At 37.8% G+C, this 24,846-nt stretch overlaps 1 long non-coding RNA gene across 1 annotated transcript in view; it reads left to right on the forward strand.

Annotated features, from left to right (window-relative positions):
- LOC134472888 (uncharacterized) overlaps window positions 1-24,846 on the forward strand; it is a 67,808-nt gene that overhangs the window by 37,546 nt on the left and 5,416 nt on the right. The window contains exon 2 of the long non-coding RNA XR_010042894.1: window positions 12,057-12,231. This is a non-coding gene — a long non-coding RNA (uncharacterized LOC134472888). The remainder of the gene's footprint in view (window positions 1-12,056; window positions 12,232-24,846) is intronic.

A 24,846-nucleotide genomic window follows, 5' to 3' on the forward strand; every position in this document is an offset into this window, starting at 1 on the left:
ACACTGCTAATAGGAGTGATGATAACATTAACACATTATAATAATATATTAGCAATAGTAATAATAGTAATAGTAGTGTGATGATGTAAGATAATACATGTATTGAGTTTATTTCATATCTAAACTTTACAAGCAACAAATAACTGTTCACATTTATTATTGAGACTTCTGAAGTTTTCACTGGTGAGAAAAATTTTCTCACTAACCTGTGTTGACACAATTATTTTTCTTACATATTATTGGACTTTATTCAGTCCTGCTATAATTTCTTATTGAGTGGTTACTGCCTGAATTTTTGTAATGTATATAGCACCTTCACTGGACAACAATCCAGCCCCATTTCTCACGAGTTTCTAAATGGCTAAGTAAACTCTATGGGCTCAGTAAAACTTCAGAAATGAAAAACAATTCTTTGTAGCCTGACAGACTTAACAAGGCATCTACTTTTAAAAAATGCAACACCCACATCACATAAATTGAGCATCAAAAGATTTTAATATACTTGCAAAAGCAATTGAACGAAGAAATTTCTGAAGACACAGTAATTGTTACATATAAGGTTAAAATTCCTACAATTCTAGCTGCTTCTACCTCCCTCAGAGAAAAACTGACATTTTGGCATGGCTCTGGGGAACCAAACGATCTGCACCCCCATATTCACACCTTTACGGCTAAGGCACTGATTTTTTTCTCCAAACCCCAAATTCATGCCACACTGGTTCTTTCCCTAACACCAAAAGATTTCCATCTGTATTTGCGTTTTCCTGTGCCTACTCCAGGCTCTTCTCCAAGGTTTCCTGGTGATTTCATTGCTTGACTCATTCAGAAATTTACTCAAAGTTGATGAGTTCTGTAAGTCCTATCCTGACCTCTTCCGGGGCAACTCCTCAATTTTGCAGCACTGCCTTTTTCTCCTCCCTGCTAAATTTTTCTCTGTAATACTTATGAGCTATTTTACAAACTTTTAATTTTACTGGTTTATTTTCACTATTCATTCCTATGAATCATAAAGCTATAAGCAGAATATAAATAATAAATTTATAAGCAATAGTTTGGTTCATTGCTTTAGCTCTAGTGACTAGAATAGTCTCTGGCACATAGTAGACAATTTGTAAATTCTGAATGGATGAATGTATTCTTTCTTCCACTTTTAATTGATGTCTTTCTGTAAGAAAAATATAGCAGTCCAGGCATAGTGTCAGCTTGATTATCTTCAGAGCTTCCCAGGAGATTGGTGGAGCACAATCTTGTGTGTGCCTGGGTGGCTCATGGACTTCCAGTATACCTGATTCCTCACTCCTTTCTTTCTGACACTTGATCTGTTATGCTTCCTGGCAAGCTTAAACTGATCATTTTTTGCTCCATCATGCCATTCTACCATAACGTTTCTGCCTTGGAGTCACCCAAACATGGACCAAATTCCTTAGACTGTAAACCAAAGTAACCGTGCTTCCTTGGAGCTGTGGGTGTCAGATATTGTGTATCAGTAATGATGAGCTAATTCAGAAAATTGATACTGAAAGTGGGCTGACTGTGACTGTACTGAAACTGGCTTATGGGAAGTGTTTGAAAAAGTTTGGCCTGGAGAACCCGTACAGTGTAAGAAAGAGAATTTGATGGGGGGTTCTAACTGGAGTTAAAAAGGCAAAGATGCCAATAGGATACCAATAGCAAAGGTCAGACTCAGGTCCTCTCTGCTGAAAACAAGGGCTCCATTAGCAATTGGATTAGAGGCCATGATTGTTATGCTGGCAAAGATGTTTTCTACATTTTTCTCATGTTCTCAAACTTTTTAGGAGTCTGAGAATAAACGCAGTGAAGTAATTGATCTGGTGGAGGAAAGTTAAGGTAATCCAGCATTCAGGCTGTGGCATGGGTAGTGCTGCCTGCTTTGTGACAAATTTTTAGTGAGAGTTGAAGGTAAGAGGAAAAGCAGGAAATTTCAGAAAGCTTAAATTTTGGCCCAGAAGAAACCATCTATGAAGTTGGGTGTAAAGCAGGTATGACTGAAAAGGCTAGTGGCATTAAAAAGAAACCAAAAACTTTGCTCTGGGACCAGAAGAAAGATGACTTGAGGACATCTGAGAAACCAACAGAACCCCACATGCAGAAGTACAAAGTTCCACTTGAAAAGAGATGTTTGGGTCCCTGTTCCCAAAGTGCCTCTTACATGATTGGGTCTGTGTGATTCATTCTTTTTTTTCTTTTTTTTAATCCTGCTATTTTTTAATGTATTTTTCCCTTAATTAAAAGGATAAAAATGAAAAAGTAGATAATAAAAAGGCAATTGAGATAAAAAAGAGGGCATAACAACAAAACAGTGCAGGTCAAAACATAGCCATTTAAGCAAAATAGTGTTTCACCACAAGATAATCTCGACAAAAAAGTAGTTACCATAGTGTCTCTTTCCTTAAAATCTTTGGGTATAACTTCGTATACTGTAGCATCAAACATATCAAGACAATGTAAAACCATTCAAGAGAATGACAGTATTACAGTGTATTTAGAATCAACTAACAGAAAATGAACAATGGTTTCTGTATAATCTCCTTGTCTATAAAAATTTTTGTTTATATTATCACATATAATAAAGTCCAATAAGATACAACAGGTTAAAACCGATGGAGACAGAAGAACAAAAGCTTGATGGGACTTCAAAACAAGATGATATTAAATCAGCACTAGCTATTATGATGTCTTGTTTTCTCCAAAATAGCTGTTCCTACCATCCAACCTTCTCTGCCTCATTTCTGTTGAGCTCTTTTTCTGTCATTTGTTGTCAGTTTGTCTTCTTCATTTCGCTTTCTGCTCCATTCATTGTGGCCTCTCTGCCACTGTTTCTGGAATCTTGGTATTTTTCATTTTTAGAATATCCTGCAGTATTCTCTGTAGAGTTGAATTGGTAGTTGCAAATTCCCCTAGTTCCTCCTTATCCTGGAAGCATCTTGTTGCATGATTCATTCTACTGTGCTTGGCCAATCAGGCACTCAGAAGGTAACTCCAAGGGAACCTGGCTGCTGGTCCCACTGACAGGTAAGCGTGGCTTGGTTTTATTGGCTTGCAGAATTCAAGACTTGTGCGCTTAGCGAGATTTCCAGTCAGACCTCAAAGTTAGGGCAAAAAAGTCACCACTGAGAGGCAGTGCGTGAAGCTGTGGGGATAAAGCTGAAGATGCGGTGGAGACTTCAGGAATTTGAAGATGCAAAGTATGTGGATCACCTGCTGGTACGGTTTATATCTGGAGAGCCCACCAAAGCCTCATAGGTTCACTGGTGGGCCTTTTGGGAGGTGACAGTTTTGTGAATGTGTGACCCTCATCAGTCGATTAGTCCACTGACGGGTTTATAACTGGGTGAGATGGTGGTAGGTGATGCCCAGTGCAGATGATGCCTGGTTGGTAGGTGTAGCCTGCAGATGTACATCCTCCCTACTCCTGAGATCACTCCCTGCTTTCTGTCTTCCTAGCCATGGGCTCTTTCTCTGCTATTCCCCTCTGCTATGCTGCCCTGCCTTGGAGCCAGCTGCCTATGGATTGTAACCTCTATAAACTATGAAATTAAATAAGCTTTCCTCCATTAAATTGTGTCAGGTATGGTGTTTTGGCAAAGAATGAAGTAACTAAGACCAGCCAAGAAAAGTTTTAGGGTGTCAGCATAAGAGAGAAGCAACTGTGTCACGGTGGGAGGGCACCCAACTCCCACCTCACTATCATGCGTCCTGGACTCAGGATACAAAACTAGAGGACTCAGTGTTTGGCCTGGGGGTCCTGCTCTTGGTTTGGTTCTGTTCTTATCTATCCCCTTGTTCCTTCATGTGTGAGTGAAAATATTTATCCTGTGCCAGTGTAACTTGAGATTAGGTAACTTGTTTTTTATTTTTATAGATTCATAGCTAAGCATTGTCTTGAGGATCAGAGGATACTTGGACTTTTAACTAACACTGGGACTGCTGACACTTTGGGGGAAGGATTATTGTGTTTTGTTTGTATCCAGGACAATTGTATAATGCTAGCTGGAATTATGGCCTTGTTTATTTGGATATTAAGTATGGATTGAGGAGATATGTTGGTATCAAGTAGACAAGGGATAGCCTATGACAGTTAAGATAGAACATCAACCTGATTGACTCTGGGATCCACGTGGAGGATGGAGAGGTACACTTCTGGGTGGGGCACAGAGGCATGATTTTGGGGTCTTTATCTGGTCACTCACTGCTTCCTGTCTGGCATTGTTCACCTGCTCTGCTTCCCAAACATCATGTACTGAGCACCTCTGCACTGCCATGCCTTTCTACCACGGTATTTCTCCCTTGGAGTCAGTTGACCATGTACTGAATTCCCTGAAACTGTGAGCCAAGTTAAGCCTCTCCACCTTTAAATGTGGGCGTCAGCTATTGGTGTCAGGATTTTACCACTCATGTTATCACACTGGCTCTTGAAAAGCTTCAGATTTTGGTCCATTTTGGATTATAGATACATATGTTACAGATGTTCAATGTATAGTAGATTTTTGTCCCCGAACTATTAGCAATATTTCTTTTTATTTTGTCTTCTATCTACCCAGTTTAAAAAGAAAAAAAAACTCTAAGACTGCAGTTCACCCTTCTGTTGTGACCAGATGACACGATCAATTCCTTGTCTCACTTGGAGCATGTCACCTCATTTTTCCGGCCTGTTCATTAGCGCAGACTTTGCTGTTGGAAGAGGAAGGTGAGATGGACTCTCACTAGATTCTTGTGAAGGAAGCAACACAGCATCTAGCTGGTGTAAGAAAAGCCTAATGCAAGAGGCAGCCTCTGCCCCAGCAGCTGGGCTGTAATGAACACAGAAAAATGTCTCAGGTGAAACAGAGGAGAGATAGCTGATCTTTAGTAATCAGTAATTATTAATTTAGTGAAAAAGCTCAGGGAGTACTGGTGTTAACACAATCTATGTACTTTTTGCTTTACAGAGTCTGACAGGTGTCTGTCTCCTGTGAAAAGTGAGAAGCCTTTCAGGTAGTGAGGGTCAGAGCTTGTGATTTCATCTCCAAGAAGAAAAGCTGCTTCTAAGGCAGAACTGGGAGAACAGAGGTTTACATTTTGTTGTTTTTATTATTTTTCTAATGTCAGTGTCTTTTTATGGAAACAATTACCAAAAACATTCTGCTTTATCACTTTGAGCCTTACAATTTGCTAAGAATTCTGTTCAGAAATATATTTAAATCATGAATTTCCACTAACATTGCCATTGTATTCCTAAGAGTATGAATCCTGTATTTCCAAAGGTTATTATTAACACAAGTTGTCAAGAAGTTGTTCTGCGTTCATCCTCACAGCTCTCTCTTCTAAGTCATTGCTTCCACTGAATGGTCTCACTAATGTAAAGAGAGCAGTTTTCTGATAAATTAAAATAAATTAATATATATGTATATATCACAAATTTCACAGTATTTAAGATACACGTACTTACAGAACTCCTCGTATTCTGGTCAAACTGCTTCACACTCCATTATCCTCCATTTTGTCTTACGCATATCAATGGAAGAAACCAGTTGAGACCCTGAGACAGGCCAAAGAATGAGATGCAGCAGCCCGCTCATAGCTGTAGAGCAGCAAACAGATGAGGATTTATCTACGGCAAACTGCTGTCTCATTTTTCTCGGGTGTCCTAAGATATCTTTGCTTGTAAGGTTATTCGAGAAACTCACGGATAACCTGCCTTGAAGCCTTCTCTCCTACAATCAGGTTGTAAGCATCAGCGTCACATATTTACGATGTCATTTGTCTGCAGATTTTTAAAGCTCTGTGTTTGTGGTCTTGGGAAGCCTGTTGCTTCCTTGTTTACCGCTTCTTTTATGCCCATACTTTGCTTTTTTTGAGAATATTTTTCCAGAATGCCTTCAGAGAAAAGTGCTGAGTGGCTGCTCCCCTGTGTGAGGGCAATACTGCCACATCCGTCCAGCTGAGTCAGTAAGGACAACGAAGTAAAATAGTAACAACAACAATAATAATAACTGCTAAATGTCCGGAATCTGTTTCTCAGAGCTGGGTCAAAAAGAAGGAAATAACAGATCATTTTTTCAGCCCTCAATATCTGAAATGTTTTATGCAATGCTTCAAAATTTACTTTCTGATTTTATATGAAATCTCTCTAAATCTTGGTTACCTGGCCTAGTGATGGTCCAAATGGGATGTTTCAACTAATTTCATAGATCATTTCCAGTGATATCACTGTGACAGTTTGAATGGCAACCTTATCTTTAAGAAGCCTAAATTTTCCAAAACAAATACCAAAGATGTCCTATTCAAAAACCTTTCCTTTTCGTTACAGTCCAGAAATGTCATTTAAACAATGAAACAGTTAAAAGTCACTCATAGTAATAATAAATAGTACTAGTAATTCAATTTTTTAAGCACCTAACGTGTCTTAAGCTCATTCAGTAATCCTAATAATCCTATGGGTAGGTTCCTCTATTGCTCCCAGTTCATAGATGAGGAAACTAAAGTAATGTTCAATTTCTAATAGTTAATGAAAACTTGATACACTTGTTTCACCTAAAGAGTTTACTCAGTAGATGGAACTTTGCCTTTTCCACGGATTCCTCAACCAGCGAAAGCACTGAAATGCCTAGGCGCACACTTGAACAGCTGTGCACACCCAGAACCTAGGGCTAACTACCGGATGTTTAAGAACCTCGAGTTTTTCTGTTTGCGGTATTGTCAATGATAATTAAAATGAACATGTAAAGACTTAATCATACCAGGTTCATTTTGGATTTTTTGTTTTCCTTTTCTCTTCCTTCCCTCATTCCTTCCTTCTTTCTTTTCTTCCTCCCTGTATTCTGCCCTGCTTCTGTCTTCCCTCTTTCCTTCCTTCTCTCCCTTCGTCCTGCCCTCATTTTTGCTTCCTTCCATTCTTCCCTGTCCTATCTTTCCTTTATTTTTCATAATTGGGTTGTTATACAAGTGCTCTACCACTGACCTCCATCTCCAGAGCCCCTTTTAAAAATGTTGAGACAAGGTTTCACCAATGTTCCCAGGCTGGGCTTGGGCTTGTGATTCTCTGATCATTCTTGAGTAGTTGAGGTTGGTGTACACCACTGCGCTTGGCTTCACTTTAGATTCTTCATAAGAACTCGCCTCACTTTCCCCATCCTGCAGGCCCAGGACCCAAATGACGCCATGCTTTCATCATCACCTGACAGTGAAATTCACATATAACGCATTAGAAGTTTTAAAGAGCCTTTCCATTTGAATTTGACATGACTATTTTATAATTGAACATTTTTTTTATAATTTAATTTCATGTTTCTATTTTCCACTTCTGTTCTCTTTGGTATTGTAGCTCCTGTCAGATTCAATAGAAAAACATGACTTTTATTTCTACTGAATGTCTTGCTTACTCAAATATGGTGGAGATGATTGTTACACTGCAGTCTATAATTATGTATCAGACATTATCAAAACTTTCACCTACTATATTAGTTATTAAAATGTGTGTATTTTAAAATTTTAAATGTGAGGCTGAGCTTCCTGGACCCTATGTGTCACTGTCCATGAATATCCATGCAGTCCTCTTGGCTGCTAATGTTGATTAAAGGAAATTTGGAAATGGAAATCTCAAATATTTATATGCTGAAAAATGTGTGCTTAGAGTTAAATTATTTTCCATATTGGTTGACTTGTTCGGTTTCTTTGTAATATTATTATTCTTTCCAAGTTTTAGCAACAAACCATGATTTTTTATTTACTTTCCATTTCTGATCTTTTGATTTTAACTGATAGACAATCATCTACTTACTGAAGAATAGCATAGGTTCAATAGTACAATAAAGTCCCATCAATCATCACCTTCTTTATTGTAATGATATATACAAAATATTTTCTAAGATTATTTCTACAAAATCAACAGAAACTGATTTAAAACACTGGAATAATTCAAGACACAACATACCAACATATTTAAATAAATTTCATTCTTATCTGCTTTCCTCTCATTTTACTTCGGAAGATATAATCAATAAGTACCTGAGGATCTAGTAATTTATTATAATAATAATTCTTTTAAAATGCAATGAAATTTCTTGTTCAGTTACTTTTGGGAGGACATTAAGATTTTATTTGGCCTTGAGAGAATATTTGACTTCACAAAATTATTCTTATGACTTTTGAAAGAGTTTTTGAAACTGAACTGTAGAATTATAAAATGATATGTTTAAGATAATTGATAAAAACAGTAAATTTTTATTGATAATTGTTACAATACAATAACTATTCATAATCTTTTGGATATGTATAGTGTACACACTCATTTAACAACTAAGTAAATTAAATTTATTTGCTAATCTATCTACCATCTCCGTGCAGCGAGGTCATGTAACCTAATCCTATATTTGGATTAAAAAATTAGGTGATCTAACTATTGTTTTTCTTCTATTATTTTGATATGAAATTTTGTTTTATTTTTTCCACAAAGTAAAAAATTAGGTGTTGTAAATTTTTATGAAACAAATTTTAAAAAGATTTCATAATAATATGATACAAGGATAACTAGTGTTAGTCTAATTTCAGTCACTCTGCTATGCGCTTTCTCTCATAGTGACCCCCAGTCCACTGTATCTTGATCCCATCACTCCCAAGGATTGTGACTGGATTCCCTCAGAAGTTATGCCTCAGGATGGTGATAATTCTCAGCAACATGTGGCAAAATCAGAGCCAAAAGGAAGCAACCCAGGAAAAAAATTGAAAAACAGAGTAGGAGTAATTTTGAAAACTTTGCTACTACATAATAGGATCTGATGGTGTTTGCTTGGTGCTTGTGAGCTCATGGCCACTGTATTCGCCAAGATAAATCCTGACCAGCGGCCAGAGGGTGTGGAACATGGACTGGTTCAGCTCTGGTACTTGGTGCCAGGTCCTTCATGATGCTACCCTCCAAGCAGTGGTGTTTGAGGAATGTGGGTTGTGTCATTTCTAGATACCGCTACCCACTTTACTCTCTCTTCTCTGTAGCTGGGCTTTGCCCCACTCACAGCATCTTAGCATCACTTTCTTAGCAGACTCGCATCTCTCCAAACTTAGTCCATCACTATGCTGTGTTCACTTCCTCTCCTGCACTGTTCTGTTTGTGCATGCTTGTAGCACAAGATGGCACATGGAAGCTAAAAAGGCACTGAAAACCACTGAATTCAATATATTCCATTCACAGGTGTGGAAAGATAGGACATAAGCAGAGTTTCTTAATTAAACACTAAAGACACGGCTTTGCTCACTCTCATCATTCCTTTTATGCCTTCTTAGCATGGCAACCAGTAGTGTATTTTCTACTACAAATTAAGATGGTCCTCACCCAGGCTGTGGACTTGACATACTATCTCTGTCTTCTTTCTCTGTTATACTTCCTTCTTGTGTGCTACCTTGGGTCTTGTCCCACCAGCAAAGAGACTGCTCTCTTGTACAAAGTGCAGGTCTGCATTTGGAAGGAAAGGTGGTTGGCATCCACAACTCTATTTGCAAGAGAACCCTCTCATCTCTTGGTTCAGAAGAGAAGCTGTGGAGTTTCTGGCATCCTTCAAGCAGACAGGACAAAAATGTCAGTTATACTGTGGAAAAAACAAAGGAAGAGCTGTGCCCTTCTCCAGCTTTTCTATCACCTGGACTTTTTCTAATGCATCTGCTACTCCTGTCACAAACAGTCTTATCTGTTTTTGAAGTGATCTTGCTGTGGAAGTCTGGATCTTGAAATAATTTCTTCCATGGGAACAATGTTAGGTGTGGTTGGAAAAGTACTATTGTGGACATTGTTTAAGTTCATTATGCAATAAGTAAGGTTTTAGTTTTTAAATTTATTCCAAAAACTATAATCAGTGGATTATACATAATTTAAGGAAAAATATGAGAGACTGTCTTGGTTTATTTTCTCTCCTTGCTGAGACGAAAGTTCCTGACACCCAGAATTAGGGAAGGAAAGGTTTATTTAGCTTACTGTTGTGGAGGTTTCAGTCCATACTCAGCTGGCTCCAAGGCAGGGTGGCATGGCACTGGGGCAGCACTTCAAGGCAACAGCCAGAGCAAAAACAAGAGAGAAAGCAAGCCTCTCCTCCCTTATACTGTACACAGGCTACCTCCTCTACCATTCAGGGTGGGTGTAGCACTCACAAAATCTCCTTGCCCTCCTCTGGCACAGGCTGAGGATATTTACAAAGCCATAACCCTGGCTCCCTGATGAATTTCTCATTTACACTTCTAAACTACTCAACTTGACACAATGTGTCAACCAGAGGCAAACAGCAAATTTCAAAACTGAAACTTTAACTCATAATCCATAAGAAAGTCACAACTCTCAGAATTTAACAGTGCAAATGGGCAAATGGTCTGCTTTGCTTGTAGCGTTTGTCGCTGTGATAGTGCTCAACAGAGCGGAACTTCTTCCTTGATATCTTTTCTTAGCATTGACAGCTAAGAGTTTGTATATCAAGATAAGGAGGCAACAGTTTATTATCAAATGTCAGGTGAAAACTCTTCTTTCTGGCTGAGTTCTAAAAAAATCATTCTACATAATGTCAGAGCAAAGGATAGTTAGAAGGTCAAGGTTCTGAGCAAAATTGCCTGGAGCTTAACTGCTTGACCTCAGTGTGGTTATTTTAGCTTTCTGTGAGTCAAATTCCACGTCTACCAAATGTCCTCCACTTTCGTTTGTAAAATACAGAAAAGTCCTTGAGAAAACGCATTATGTGTTACAGTGGAGAGTAGCCTAAGCATTAAAAAGAATGCGTTAAAGGCTTCATTTTCCATCTTTTGTGCTCATAAAATCAACCCATGTTCCTGGAAATGCATACTCCGTCAGGGCTGTAAAGAAAGAATGTATTTAATACAGCGAAATGCTTTGCTAACTAAACATTGTGTTCTGTGGTTCAGCCGCCGAGCAAAATGGGGAGAAGCTTTTATCTGATGCATCTATGGAGATGCATCTTTCTATAGCCAAAGACACTGCTCTGTCAGGAGGAGAAAACAGGAGAACAGGCCACACAGGCTCACTTCTACTTACCAAACCTGCAGCAAAAGTTAATTGTTCCAAGTGAGGGTCAAGAATGATAGGATAAAGTTGAACTTGTCCAGTACTGCATTACAGTGGACGGCCCACTCAGAGGTCTCTCTGTGTATCATTGTTTATAGGAAAGCCAGAGGAGTGATGGTCAGGCACCTCAGACTGGAGGGAAAAGGTGGACACTTGCAGCTATGAGGGGGAAATTACCGACTTTAATCAGCAGGAACGAGGGTTAAATAATATGTGTTTGCTCCATCAGGGATGAACCAGGCTGAGCTAAGATCATCGTAGCTGTGGTGATTGACAGGAGAGTGACTATGTGTCTAAGTGCCTGGCAAATGTTCCCGGGGCGGGGACGGGTGGTGGGGCGGTTCTGAAAATGAAACGTTCTGTTCTCGTTTCTATCAGCTGTGCATTGGGATAATTCCCAGAGTATAAAAGTTGTGGCAAAACTTTACGTAAATGACAGAAGCACAGTAGTGTGTATTATTTCTCTTATGGTTTATACCTAGTTGTCTCCCCAAAGCTTCATGCACAATCAGTGAGGCTTTGGGAAGGTGATTAGATTGTTGCAGTGTGATACTTATCAATAGATTGGCTCATTGATAAGTTTATAGCTAAATGTATTGGGAAGTAAAGTCTGGTTGGAGGAGATGGGTCAAAGGAGGTGTGGATTTTAAGGATCTCTCTCTGTCTTTCTGTCTCTCTGTCTCTGTCTGTCTGTCTGTCTGTCTGTCCCCTGCCCATCTGTCATGCTTTGAGCAATTCCATTCTGCCATTTCCATTTCACTCTGCCTGGCCTTGGAGCCAGCCAACTATGGATTGAAACCTCTTCAGACTGGGAGCCAAAATAAATCTCTTCTTTAAACTGTGAGTGTGAGAGATTGTGTCTCAGCAAGCAGAAAGTAACTAAGGCAGCAACAATGTGATTTAAACAGCAGTTAACACTGCTTAGCGCAGGGGCATGAGAAAAAGAGTGTGTCAAAAGTAAGATACTGAAACTATATAATTAATAATACTTCAATTTCAGGAGTGGTAAGGAAGTGTCTCCAATGTGAAAGGAGACTTCTGACAAGTCAGCGAAGCAAGCCTGTATCGGAGAACTGCTCAGTGCATTGTGAGGGGTGAATTCAAGAGAGAAGGATCAACAAGGAAAGCAGATAGTGCCTCCTGGAAAAAATCAATCTTAAACAACAGGTGCATATGTAAGTATTATATTGCAAACCAAACTGTACATCATACAGGAATTTAGAGGTTATTGAAATGAAAATGAAATAAAGTTTCAAGGGTCCTCTTGACACTTGATCAATGGGAAAGCAATGTAATGTGATGGAAAATTAACTGAATAATTTTCAGAAAATTATTCATTCTCTTAGAACTTTAGGTTTCTTATTTGCAGGGTCAGAATCACTGTAGTAGCAACCAGTGCTTACTGGTAATATATTACTTTCAGAATCTCAAACTATATTTTCAAACCTGGTTTTAAGGCACTCTTGCTTCCTTGTCTTGTGTCTATTAGATGAAAACTTAGCAGATCAGAAGATAAAATTCTGCATCAGATATCTCATGGTAAAATCTCAATATAAGTTTTAATTGATCAAAGTCAATAAGCTCTAAACAACAAAAAATAAATATTTTAAATTAATAAAGAAGATCAGATGGCAGTATTTACAGAGCATCAGTCATTATACAATTACTGACAGTCAGCCAATTGCAATTATAAATCATGTTTCTATCTTTTGGACTAAAAATTCAATCTCTAGTTTTCTAAGGTATAACGTACAGTGCAGAAAATCTGTTGGTATAAAGGGACTCATCCAAACTTTGACTGATAGAACAAAGTATAGCAACTAAACTTTAAAAACAGAAAACTGATTAAAGAAATTGGTGAAATATTATGAAACTATTGAAAGTAAAAGTTATGCAGAATATAAAGAAAGCACCCAAAAGTCCACCTAAATGAGGACAGATTAGCAAGGAGTAGAAGAATATAACAGTTTATTATGCAAAGATTAAGTGACTGAAATAAAACTTAGAATAAAATTATTAAGTTAAAAAAAACTCCAAAAGGATACATGGCATATGCTTAACTTTTATAAAGTCATGAATAAACCATATTCATGTTAGGGACATATAAAATCTCATATATATCTATATCTATCTATCTAAATATTACATATGGTGAAGTAATGTTAAAAATGTTTTTGAATCACCTTCAATAAGCAAATGCAGTGGCCTGGGAAAGAAGATGCAGTATTTGATACAGTTTATAGGCAAGCTTTTAACATTTGATTGCTGAATTTAAGAGAGATTTTACAGTATTTTAAGTAAGTAAATAGGGTCTTACATGAACACTATATAAGGTTTGTCATGAACTAAAGATTATGATTTCTTCAATTATATATGTGTAAGAGCCAGAGAAGGAGGGTAACACAAAATTTTAAGAATATAAAATAACTTTATGAAGACTGATTAATAAGAGACCACATGATAGTAAACACAGTTATGGGTCCCACTACTGCAGTGACTGTGACTTTTGAATTTTCTCTTTCAAATTTTTTAAACTGTATTATATTTTTTAAAGTATTTTTTGTAGTTTTTAAAAACTTTTATTTAAAGAAAGGCTAAACAAAAGAGAAAATAGGTAGAAATAATACATACGTTCAGAGAAGAAAATGAACAGTAAGAAATCACTACTTGATGTTTATATATTGTCATTGTACAAAAATGGAACATGTAAAGTGGGAATTCAAACAGTGAGACCACAAACAGTTCTGTTCAACTGTCCAACACAAACTTACTAACATGGTTGTCAATCCTATACACTTAAACATACATGCAGTTATCCATATCTTCATTTTTGTTTAGATTAAACAAACTAAAGCAGGTTAAAATCATTCTCAACAGAGAATAATAGTATTGCTGGATTTCACATCATGACACTGCATGATCAACACTGGGTACTGTAGTGTCTTTTTTTAAAAATTTAATTTAAAGAAAGATTAAACATAACAGAAAACAGGTAGAAATAATACATAATTTTGAAGAAAAAAATAAACTAAGAAATCACTAGTTGATGATTACAGATTGTCTTCTTACAAATAGTTACTCAAGATACTAAATTGGAGCATATAAAGTGGGGATTCAAACAGTGAGACTGCAACCAGTTCTGCTCAACTATCCAACAAAACTTAGAAATATGGTTATCAATCCTCTATGCTTAAACATATATGCAGTTACCCATATCTACAATTATGTTGACTTTCAATAAACCCAAGCAGGCTAATATCACTCTGAACAAAGAATAATACTATTTCTGGGTTTCGCATTATGACACTCCAGGATTAGCACTGGGTATTTTAGTGTCTCCTTTTCTTCAAAGTATCTGTTCATTTCATCAGTTGTCATAAGATCAGTTCTCATAAACTGTTTATAGATTCTACACATGCATGAGTCTTAAAAATGTATTTCTATCCTTTCTATATTAGAGGGAGAAACAAAACAAAGCAAGGCAAAACAAAACATATTCCTATAAACACATGAAATAAACATGTAAAATAAACATGTAAGACCATTGTACGAATTGTTCTACCATAGTTCCTGTGTTGTCTCTTGTTATCTGCAATAGAATTGGCTATATCATCAGATATAGTGTAATTGAACATGTCAGTACATAACAGTATTAATAAAAACACAACTTTGTATATAGTATAGAACTTCAAAAACTGGCAGTTATCAAACCAGAATGTGTATCGTTGACCTTTGTCATCTTCAGTGTAGTTGCCTATACTCTCAGACTTGATACTATCAATCATATCAGTTTTGAATAAAATCTCTGCCTCACTTCTGTTATGCTCTTTTTTGCCATCAGTTGTCTGCTTATCTTCTTCATTTTGTTTTCTGCTCCATTCATTGAGGCCTCTCTGCCACTGTTCCTGGAATCCTAGTACTTTTCTCTCTCTCTAGAATGCCTTCAGTAGAGTTGGATTGGTGATTGCAAATTTCCCAAGTTCCTCTTTGTCTTGGAAGCATCTTGTTTCTCCATTAATTTCTAGAGACAGTTTAGCAGGGTATATCAATCTGGGCTGGAGGTTATTTTCTTTCAGGGCTTAGAATATTTCACTCAAGGCTCTTCTTGACTTAATGGTTGTGTCGAGAAATCTGCCATTGTTCTGATGGGCCTTCCTCTGTACATTATCTGTTTCTTGTCTCTAATAGCTTTTTTTTTTTTTTTTTTGGTACCGGGAATTGAATTCACAACCTCGCACTTGCCAGGCAGGCACTTATGCTGCTGAGCTAAATCCCCAGCCCCTCTAATAGCTTTTAATATTCAGTTCTTATATTGAATTTCTGGGATCTTGAATATTATATGCTTGGGTATAGCTGTGTTTTGGTTGTAGGTGGATGGAATTCTATATGCATTATATATCAGAATATGATTTCCTTTTCCTATGTTTGGGAAGTTTTCCTTAATTATTTCTGTGAATAACCTTTGTAGTTCCTTTGTTTGTATCCCAGATTCTTCATTTACATTCTTTATTGTCAAGTTATAGATCTTTTTGTCATCTTCTAGCCTTTGTATTGCTACTGCTTGTTTCCTTGTTGGTTTTAAAAAGTTTTCCCTTTCATACTCCCACATTGCAAAATTGTCCTCCAGTTTGGATAATCTATTCTTAGTTTCTTTCAAGCTGATTTGCCATCTTTCTATAGAGTTTTTAATTTCCTGGTGATCTCTTTGAATCTGCTTCTTGTATTCTATATATTTTTTATATTCTTCACAAAATGGGTCTCTCCTTTGTTTGAATTCCTCCCTTCTTCCGTCTGTGTCTTTTTGAGGGGTGCTATCTCTTTTATTATTTTTCTTTTTTTTTAATCCATACTGGCGGTTGAACTCATGACCCCCTGCTTGCAAGGCAGGTGCTTATGCCACTGAACTAAGTCCCCAGCCCCTTATTAATCTTCTTATATCTTGCTTTATTTGGCTAAAAATCTCACTTTTGAACTCATCTATAAGGTCCCAAATATATCTCTTTACGTCCACTGGCGCTGTGTCTGATATTGCATGTTTGCTGTTCTCATTTTCATTTGTATTTACTTGTCCTGGGTCAATGTTCTTAGGGTTCGGACCTGGGGACTGTTTGTTGTTACTTCCTCTTCCCATCTTATTTTGCTTCTTCCAGGAGGCCCCAGTTTCTTTCTTTGTTGGTTACAACAAAGCACGCTGGCTAGATGACCATTCCCACTGCTGTGTGCTAGTGAGGTACAGACAAGGACAGCGTATGCTGGCCTCTCCCCTACAGATTAGTCAAGCTAATATGTGCTGTGGCCTGCACTACTGTATTACTTTGCACTGCCTCTCTCTGGACCAGCCATACCTCCGAGGCCCCACTGGGCCAGTGTGGTTAGTGTGTTCCACCACTGCAGGGACTTGACCTCGGATAACCTATTGGGTCTCCGCCAGGTCACATGACCCAGGTCTAGCTCACTCCACCAATCCCGTTCAGGAAAGGAACAATTGACGGAAGTCACTACTACCCCTTGTACTTGCCAGTCCACCAGGGCCCCCCTATTTATGGAATGGCTCCACTCCTGTCAGTCACCACAGGTCAATGTAGGCTCTCCGCCACTTCAGCTCTCCATTTGGCTCACTGACCCCTGAACTCAATGTAACTGCACCTCCAGTGAGTCAAAGCGGCAGGACCTCGGACGACTCGGCAAGTCGCTGGGACCCCAGCAAGTCACGGGGGAACTCCGGCCAGTCATAGCGTGACCTCTCGGCATGTCACAGCAGGACCCTGGCAAGTCACAGTGTCAGCTAGTTACAGTGGGACCTTGGATGGTCAGTCTTAATTTCTTCTTAGGATGACAGCATTCATCTCCTTCTGTTTGAGGCTCCCCACTCTGTATTATGTTGAATTCCAAGTTGACTACCCCAGGGAGTTTCTGTAGACAGTTGTTATCAATCCACCATCTTTGCTCTTCCCCCCTTTAAAAGTATTTTTTAATGAGAAAAACAATAAAAATGATACACAATTTCAAAATAAGAGAACAACAATGGCTAATACGTGTGCTGTTTTCTTCAAAGTATTTGCTCAGATTCTAAAACATAGTCATGAATAATTGATCCAACAGTATAAACACAAATCTTTCTTTTCAATAAACTAATAGAAACTATTACTGTAACTGTGTTAGTTATTATATATATATATTTATATATTTGCATTTTCCTTCTTTCTTTTCTCCTTCCCCCCATCCCAGTTGTTCTCTCCGTTTGAGCAGTTTCTTCTCATTTCACAATATCTTTTGTACATTTTGGATCTTATTTACTCTTTCAGTTTCTTACACTAGGGAGACAATGCTTATATGTGAGAATCTGATTTATTTCATTTATGAGTATGGTCTCTAGTTGCATCCTTTTACTTATAAAAGCCCCAAGTTTATCCTTCTATACATCTGAGTAGTACTCCATTGTATAAAAATACCACATCATTTTTATCCATTCCTGAGTCTAAGGGCATTTGGGTTGTTTCCAAGATTTAGCTATTACAAATTGTTCTTCTAGAAACATAGATGCACGTATATCACTATGATAAGGTGTTTTTAATTCTTCTGGGAAAATACTGATAAGGGCAATAGCTGGGTCAAATGAAACCTCTAATTCTAGTTTTTTAGGAATCTCTATATTGATTTCCACAGTTGTTGTACCAGTCTACACTCCCACCAATGGTGGAGAAGGGTTTTGTTTCCCCCTCAGTTCTGCTAGCACTTGTTATTGATTGATTTCTTCATGATAGCCATGCTTTCTGGGGTGAGATGGAATTGCCAAATTGTTTTAATTTGCATTTTCAGATGAACTGCATGGTGTTGAACATTTTTTCATACATTTGCCATTTGTATTTCTTCATCTGAGAAGTATGTATTCATCTCAGATGCCCATTTCTGGGTTAGAGTTTGTGGGGCCTCATTGTTTTCAATTCTTTATATGTTCTAGATAGAAGTCCTTTGTCCGAGGGACAGCTAAAACTTTTTCCCACTCTGTGAGTTGACTTTTCACTCTGTTGTTAATTTCTTTTGATGTGCAAAGCTTATTAAAATGATGAGATCTCACTTACTGACTCTTTGAAGTAATTCCCATGCAGTTTCAGTTTTGTGCATGAACTCTCTGCTTACCCCTCTATTCTTCAAGATTTCTGTCCACTGCCTCTTTCAGTAGATTTAGTGTTTCTATTTTAATATTTAGATCTTTGATTTATTTTTACTTTAGTTTAGTGCATGGTGATAGACATGGACTAGTCTTCAGCATGTGGAAAGCCAGATTTTCTAGCACTATTTACTAACGAAGCTATTTTTCTTCCAGTGAACATTTGACCCCTTTGTGAAAGATAAGGTAGCTGAGCATATCTATAGTTGTGTCTGCGTCTTCTAATCTGTTCCACTGATCCTCAGGTCTGTTTTTATTCCAGTACCATGCTGATTTTGTCACAGTAAATTTGCAGTATAATTTAAGTCAGGGATTATGATGCCTCTTGCCTTGCCTTTGTTGCCCTTTGATTGCCTTTGCTGTTCTAGGTCTCTTCTGTGTCCAAATGAATTTAGGAATTCTTGCTGTAGATCCGTAAAACATGCTAATAGTATTTTGATTGAGATTGCATTAAATCAGTATAACAGTTTTGAGACTATGGCCATTTTCGCAATGTTGGTTCCACCTATCCCTGAGCAACGGATATTGTTCCATTTTCTGATATCCTCTTCTATCTCCTTTCTCAGAGTACTGTAATTTTCAATTTATAGATCTTTTACTTCCTTTGTTAGATTAAGTATTTCATTTTGGGGATGCTATTGTGAAGGCTGTGATTTCCTTGCCTTCTCTCACAGTGAATTTGTTGTTTGTGTACAATAATGCTAATGATTTTTGAGTGTTGATTTTGTATCTAGCTAGATTACTGAATTTGTTAGTAGATCTCAAAGTCTTTTGGTAGAGTTTTTAGTGTCCTCTATCTAGAGTATCATGTTATCTGTGAATAATGATAATTTAATTTCTTTGTGTCCTATCTTTATTCGTTTTATTCCTCTCTCTCGTCCAATTGCACTGGCTAATGTTTACAGAACTGTATTGAATAGCAATGGTGATAGAGAACATTCTTGTTTTGTTCCTGATTTTAGAGTAAAAGCTTTCAGTTTTTGATCATTTTATCAAGATGCTGGCTATAATTATGTAATAGATGGTCTTTATCAGATTGAGGTAAAGATCATCTATTTGATTTTCTGCAGGCTTTTTATCATGAATCAATGCTGTAGTTTATCAAAAGCCTTTTCTGCATCTATTATATTATTTTTAAATAATAACAAATGTTTATCATTCATTAAAGAACAGTATATACACATACTGATCTCTATGCCAAATAACTTCGAGAATCATGAAGAAGACAAATGAAATAGCCTTAAGTTGATTTAGCATTTCAGAAAACTTGACCAATCTCATAGCTTTGGAAGACTGGAGGGAAGTTACTATTGACCTTGCACTGACAGCACCTTTAGGAACCAATCAAGAGAAAGAAAATGTAATTGTTTGCCAAGAATATGCCAGACTCAATTCCTAATGAAAACTTAAACTGTCTGCTGGGAAAATCTGGCAGGGCCCCAAAGAATGCGGTAATTGGTGTCAAATATGAAAGTCCCATGACCAAGATGCTGTCCAGCTGAGTGAGTTAGGCAAATGTTGAATGCAGAGAATTTTGTGTGAATAAATGAGATGTGATTGAAAACTATGGTGAATATGTAAATTTTTTAAAGGTTTATTACCATGAAAGACACATGGCCACGAACCTTCCCCACCAAATCCTCTGCCTTACTCCAGACACACTTATGCCGTTGTTCTTGCCACTTTCAGGAACAGAAGTTCCAGAGGTCTTGCTTTTTGAGGGGCTTTATTTATGCTGTCATGAGTCTCTCGATGACCCACACTGATTCAAAGCATTTATTGTAGCGGTCATTTTGAGTGTGCGGGAGAGGCAGAAGCTGCGCAGGGTAGGTATGGTAATAAGGTGGCTGAGGAGAATGCGCTGTCATGTTCTCCTGAGCCTCCCTTTGCATCGCTGGCACCAGGCAGCACGCTCAGCGCTCAGCATGTTCTCATCACACCTTGAAAAGACACTCACTGAGGACTCTCAGAACCGCATCACAATGTGGCAACAGCAATCTGCTAAGTGTATTTGAAGCAGGGAAGGATTTTGAAAAGAGTTAATGACAGCGTATCTTTTACTGTAATGCTTTTTAAAAAATTTTAACACACTTTATTTTTAATCTGCCCGTGTACATCACAGACACCTCTAGTCCACTGAACATATGTTGATGTACAAAAACTAAGAAATAAAAAACCGATGTGGATAAGCCACGATCTATCAGGGAAGCACCTGGCCTGGACCCTTTGCAGTGATGTTCCTGGATTATCACTGTGCTATGTTCGTTTTCACTAAGAAGTTCGCTCCGAATTAGAAAAGTATCACACTAAATATGCTTTTAGCAAAGATTTAGTTGTAAACCCCGATTTATAAATGTTTTAGATCATTCCTGCCTTCCTTGGAGCTTCTAAATATAAGAAATTTTAAAAATATAATGGTAATTTCCATTTTATTAGAAGAATACTAGATGAATTAGATGAGCAGTATATTTTACAGCACTGTATCATATGTATTTTCCTGTAATTTAATGTTTCCTTTCTCATATAACATCTGTAATACATATAAATCTGTAGCTTTCACAGTGTATTTATTCCAACTTTATTTGTCCAGTGTTTGAAAAAAAATTTTTTTTCTTGAGCAAGAAGTACTTGAGAAAATAGTTTGCAAGAGAATTTTAAAGGATTTTTTTTTCTTTTCCACCTCTTTTGTACCTTTTAAAAATTTTTTAACCACAAAATAAAAATAAAGGTGGAAAAATTGCACATAGGAATCAGTTGCAGTTTTGTATCTGTCATATTTTGTAATCAGAGGTTAGGATTTTCTGCTCGTAATTATCAGGGCCTGGAGCAAGAAGCCTTATTGCCTCTGTTAGGGTACAGTGCAAAGATAAATAAAAAACAGAGACAAATTTAGTGAACACGATCAGTGACTGAGAAGTCAGTGTCTCCCACCGAGCACAGAAAGTGACACTCCAAGGAGCCACTCTTCTTGGGTACCCGCGATAGACGGAGCTAGAGAGATATTCAAAGTTGTCCAAAGACTCAGAGGTCTGTGACTCGGCCTGCAAGTGCAATCTTGGGATGACTCCAGACTGAAGAGAGGGTCCTGTGCTAAGAAGGTTCTTGCCCTGGCATGTATTTTAGACTTAGTGGTCTTAGTTTTCATTTTCCTGGGTGAAAAGGAGAGGATGGCCCATTCCTAAAGAGTTAGTGGGAAATCTCAAATGGGTGGCACTGATAATCCCAAGCTTCCATTTTATTGCTTACAGAAGTGTGAAAAATTAGCTATTGTGAATTTGTGGTCCCCAGCAATAATGTTGTTTAAAGGGTCTGCCCTTGAACACCTGGTGTGGAAGTCTGTATGGTAAAATGAAACAGGGCCTCAGGTTTGAAAGGAAAAGTAGTTGAATTTGAATCCTCATGTTCCTCCTCCAGAAAAGTCATATAAATTCTCTGAAGCCAATTTTTCTAACACAAGAGTAAGGAGAAGAAAGTAGCCGACAGTATCCACCAAGTTTCTTTTGAAAACCAGTGAGTATCTATTTAAATAAGCGAAACTCTTACTGTGTTTTCTGCAGTAGGGTAAGAACTCTAAGCCAGACTCTCCAACCTGTTCAAGGTGCACAAGTTTGTAGTAAGAATACAGGGTGACACCAAGTGGCTTTTTTAAAAGGCGCACAGCCTGCCCTTTGAGGACACGCGTCCTTAGTGCACAGCGCCAGCATCATGCTTCTCTGAGTGCAGCACCGCAAAGTTTACTGGGTGCAGGGTGGAGCTGGGAGGCTGGAGGCACCTTCGAGGACACCCATGAAAGTGTTGAGGCACGAGGCACTGGTGTGTCACAGTGCAAAAGTGCAACGTGGCACAGGCAGATCAATAGATACCAGTGACAGTAGAAAGAGAACTTCTTGCATTGCTGTAAATTGCATTAATACAGACGTTGCTTGCACATTACATTCTAAATTGTTTGCACTATTCTTGTTTATGTAGAAACATTAGAAGCAAAATACAAGGCAAAAAGGAATATGGACAGTAATTTTTTAAATGCATAGGTTACTGCTAGGTCATGTCTTAACAGAGGCCTTTCCTATGCGCTGGTCCTCTCCATATAAGTGTATTATTTTTAACAATCTTCAGGAAAATTTTGTGCCACATCCACATTCTATGTAAACTTTATTCCATTTTTTGAGGTGTTTTGGCTGTATACATTCATTTATTTATTCAATAAATATTTATTAACACATTATGTACCAGGCCCTGGGCTAAGTCTGATACTAAGGGACTTTAATGGCTCTATCAGCACTGTCCAATGAAAATACCATGTGAGGCATATCTATAAATCCCAACATTCTGGGAGCTATACTAAAAATTAAAAAGAAATGGATGAAATGATTTTTTTCTGGCACGGGGTTCAGACCTGGAACCACACACATGCTAGAGTAGGCAAGGACTCTATCACTGAACTACATCTCAACCCTTAAATAAAACTTAATAATACATTTTACTTACCAAATATATAAAAATTATCATTTCAATATATAATCAATATTTAAAATTGTCAAGATATTTTGTAATGTTTTTCATTAATTCTTCAGCACTCAGTATATATTTTATGCATATAGAGTACCTTCGGGGTAATAGTCACATTTAAGCATTCAAAAGCTTTATGTGGCTAGTGGCCGCCCTACTGAACAGGGTGGGACTAGAAAATTAAGTGTCATCGGTACTTAGGTGATAATTGAACCTTTTCTAGCAATGGAATTGGCTTGTGTAGAATTATACATACATATATTAAGACAGCTTATAGGGGAGTACAAAGAAGCATGGGGAATTAGGAAATCACAAAGAAGAACCTGCTAGAAAGCACAGCTTAAGAACTAGAACAAGAAGAGAAAATCTAAAATGAAAAAAATGTTTCAAGAAGGGGCAATGTTGTAGTTACTTTGTAGAACTCTGCAAGTTCCATCAAGTTACAGTTTCAGGGAGAGTACAATCTTACAGTAAAGAGATAATTACCAAGCAATTGCTCTAAATTGAGTAACTAATGTAGGAGCAGATTAGAGGGCCATAGGAAAAGAACATGGGACAAAATCCAGATGTCTAACAGTATAAAATCATCACATAATTTTCTGTGGTTGATGATTGGAAAACTGTCACATGCTTGGGATGTGCCATGTGCCTGAAAAAATGTACCCTACTGTGTCTTCTGAAAAAGTTACATTTGACTGCATGCTGCCCTTGTCCCCTTCCTCGAAGCAAAGGGTAAGACCCTGATTGCCCTAGGTGACACTGATCAGTAAAACAGCTATTTGTAGACTCCAGATTACTCTGTACATGTGAAGTTACACATCAAACTCGTGGTCCTCCAGAGTGGGACGCACCCTTGTTTGCAGCATTACTTTTTGCTGTGAAAAAAGCTCTTTTATTTTTTTTTTCTCTGCACTTGACACTGTAAATAAACTTTGGCTTTGTACTGTATCCCCTGTTTTCTGCAGAGAGCCCCATTTCTTTAACAAGGACCCAAAGAGAAGCAGGGAGTCATTATAGAGGACCCCTTAGTTCCCCACTCAGAGGCCCCCTCTCCCCCGGATGCAATCCTAAGAAACCCAGAATAAAAAGTATTGTAACTGTTTCATACGCTTAGACTTATTCTAAATACTGAAATTTTATCTTCATTTCTTTTTACCTGAGCATAAACCTCTTTATTTCAATATATAATGGTATAGAATGGCCCTGTACTCCTCATATACCACAATTAATACACTATAGTTTATACATTCAAAGTCCTTTCACACAACACATACCGTGCACCCTGGCCCATACCGCCATCGTCTATGGCTTGGGCGAAGATAAAACTGGGCTTTGAAATGGGCTGTCCGTTCTCACCTTCCATATTCTGATGGGTACTAGGAACTAGCTCACTGATTTCCACCTCTGAGATTCCTCACTTTATTCAAGTCTCTGCTCAGAAAAGACTTTACCCAAAGAACCTAGACTGACCTAATAAAACAGTGGCCGTTTTCCTTTCTGGTTTTCTTCAGAGCACTTCTCACTAGATGGTTTCCTTCCTTCCTTCCTTCCTTCTTTCCTTCCTTCCTTCCTTCCTTCCTTCCTTCCTTCCTTCCTTCCTTCCTTCCTTCCTTCCTTCTTTCCTTCCTTCCTTCCTTCTTCCATTCCTATTTAATCTCTCTTATTGTAGTGTAAATTCCACAAGGGTACAAACTTTCTTTTGCTTACTCCTGAATGCCCAGAGCCAAAATAAGTCCCCAGCACTTATTAAGCCTGCAATAATATTTGTTAACTCAGTGACTGAATGAATGAACGCATATGTGAATGTGAAAAATATCACCCTTGGTCTTCTAAATCATTCTTGGCATTTCTCATTTGCAAAAGATCTATCTCCCTGTTTCCTTTTATCAATCTTTTATTTTGCTCTGTACTTTACTTGTGTTTTGATTTCTCATATGAGAGAAACCATGTGGTATTTTGCAAATGAGAAAGAGACCAAGAGACCCAAGGTGGAGGGTAAGGAGAGAAAGGGGACATAAAATGATTTACGACGTGTCACGTACCTGTACCAATTACTCCCAATGCATGTAATCACTATGTCACAAGCATGAGCTAAAAAATTAATACTAAT

The sequence above is a fragment of the Cavia porcellus genome, unplaced genomic scaffold (genome assembly GCF_034190915.1).
Source record: "Cavia porcellus strain 051 isolate PalLab524CR breed Dunkin Hartley unplaced genomic scaffold, mCavPor4.1 scaffold_2, whole genome shotgun sequence".
Lineage (NCBI taxonomy): Eukaryota > Metazoa > Chordata > Mammalia > Rodentia > Caviidae > Cavia > Cavia porcellus.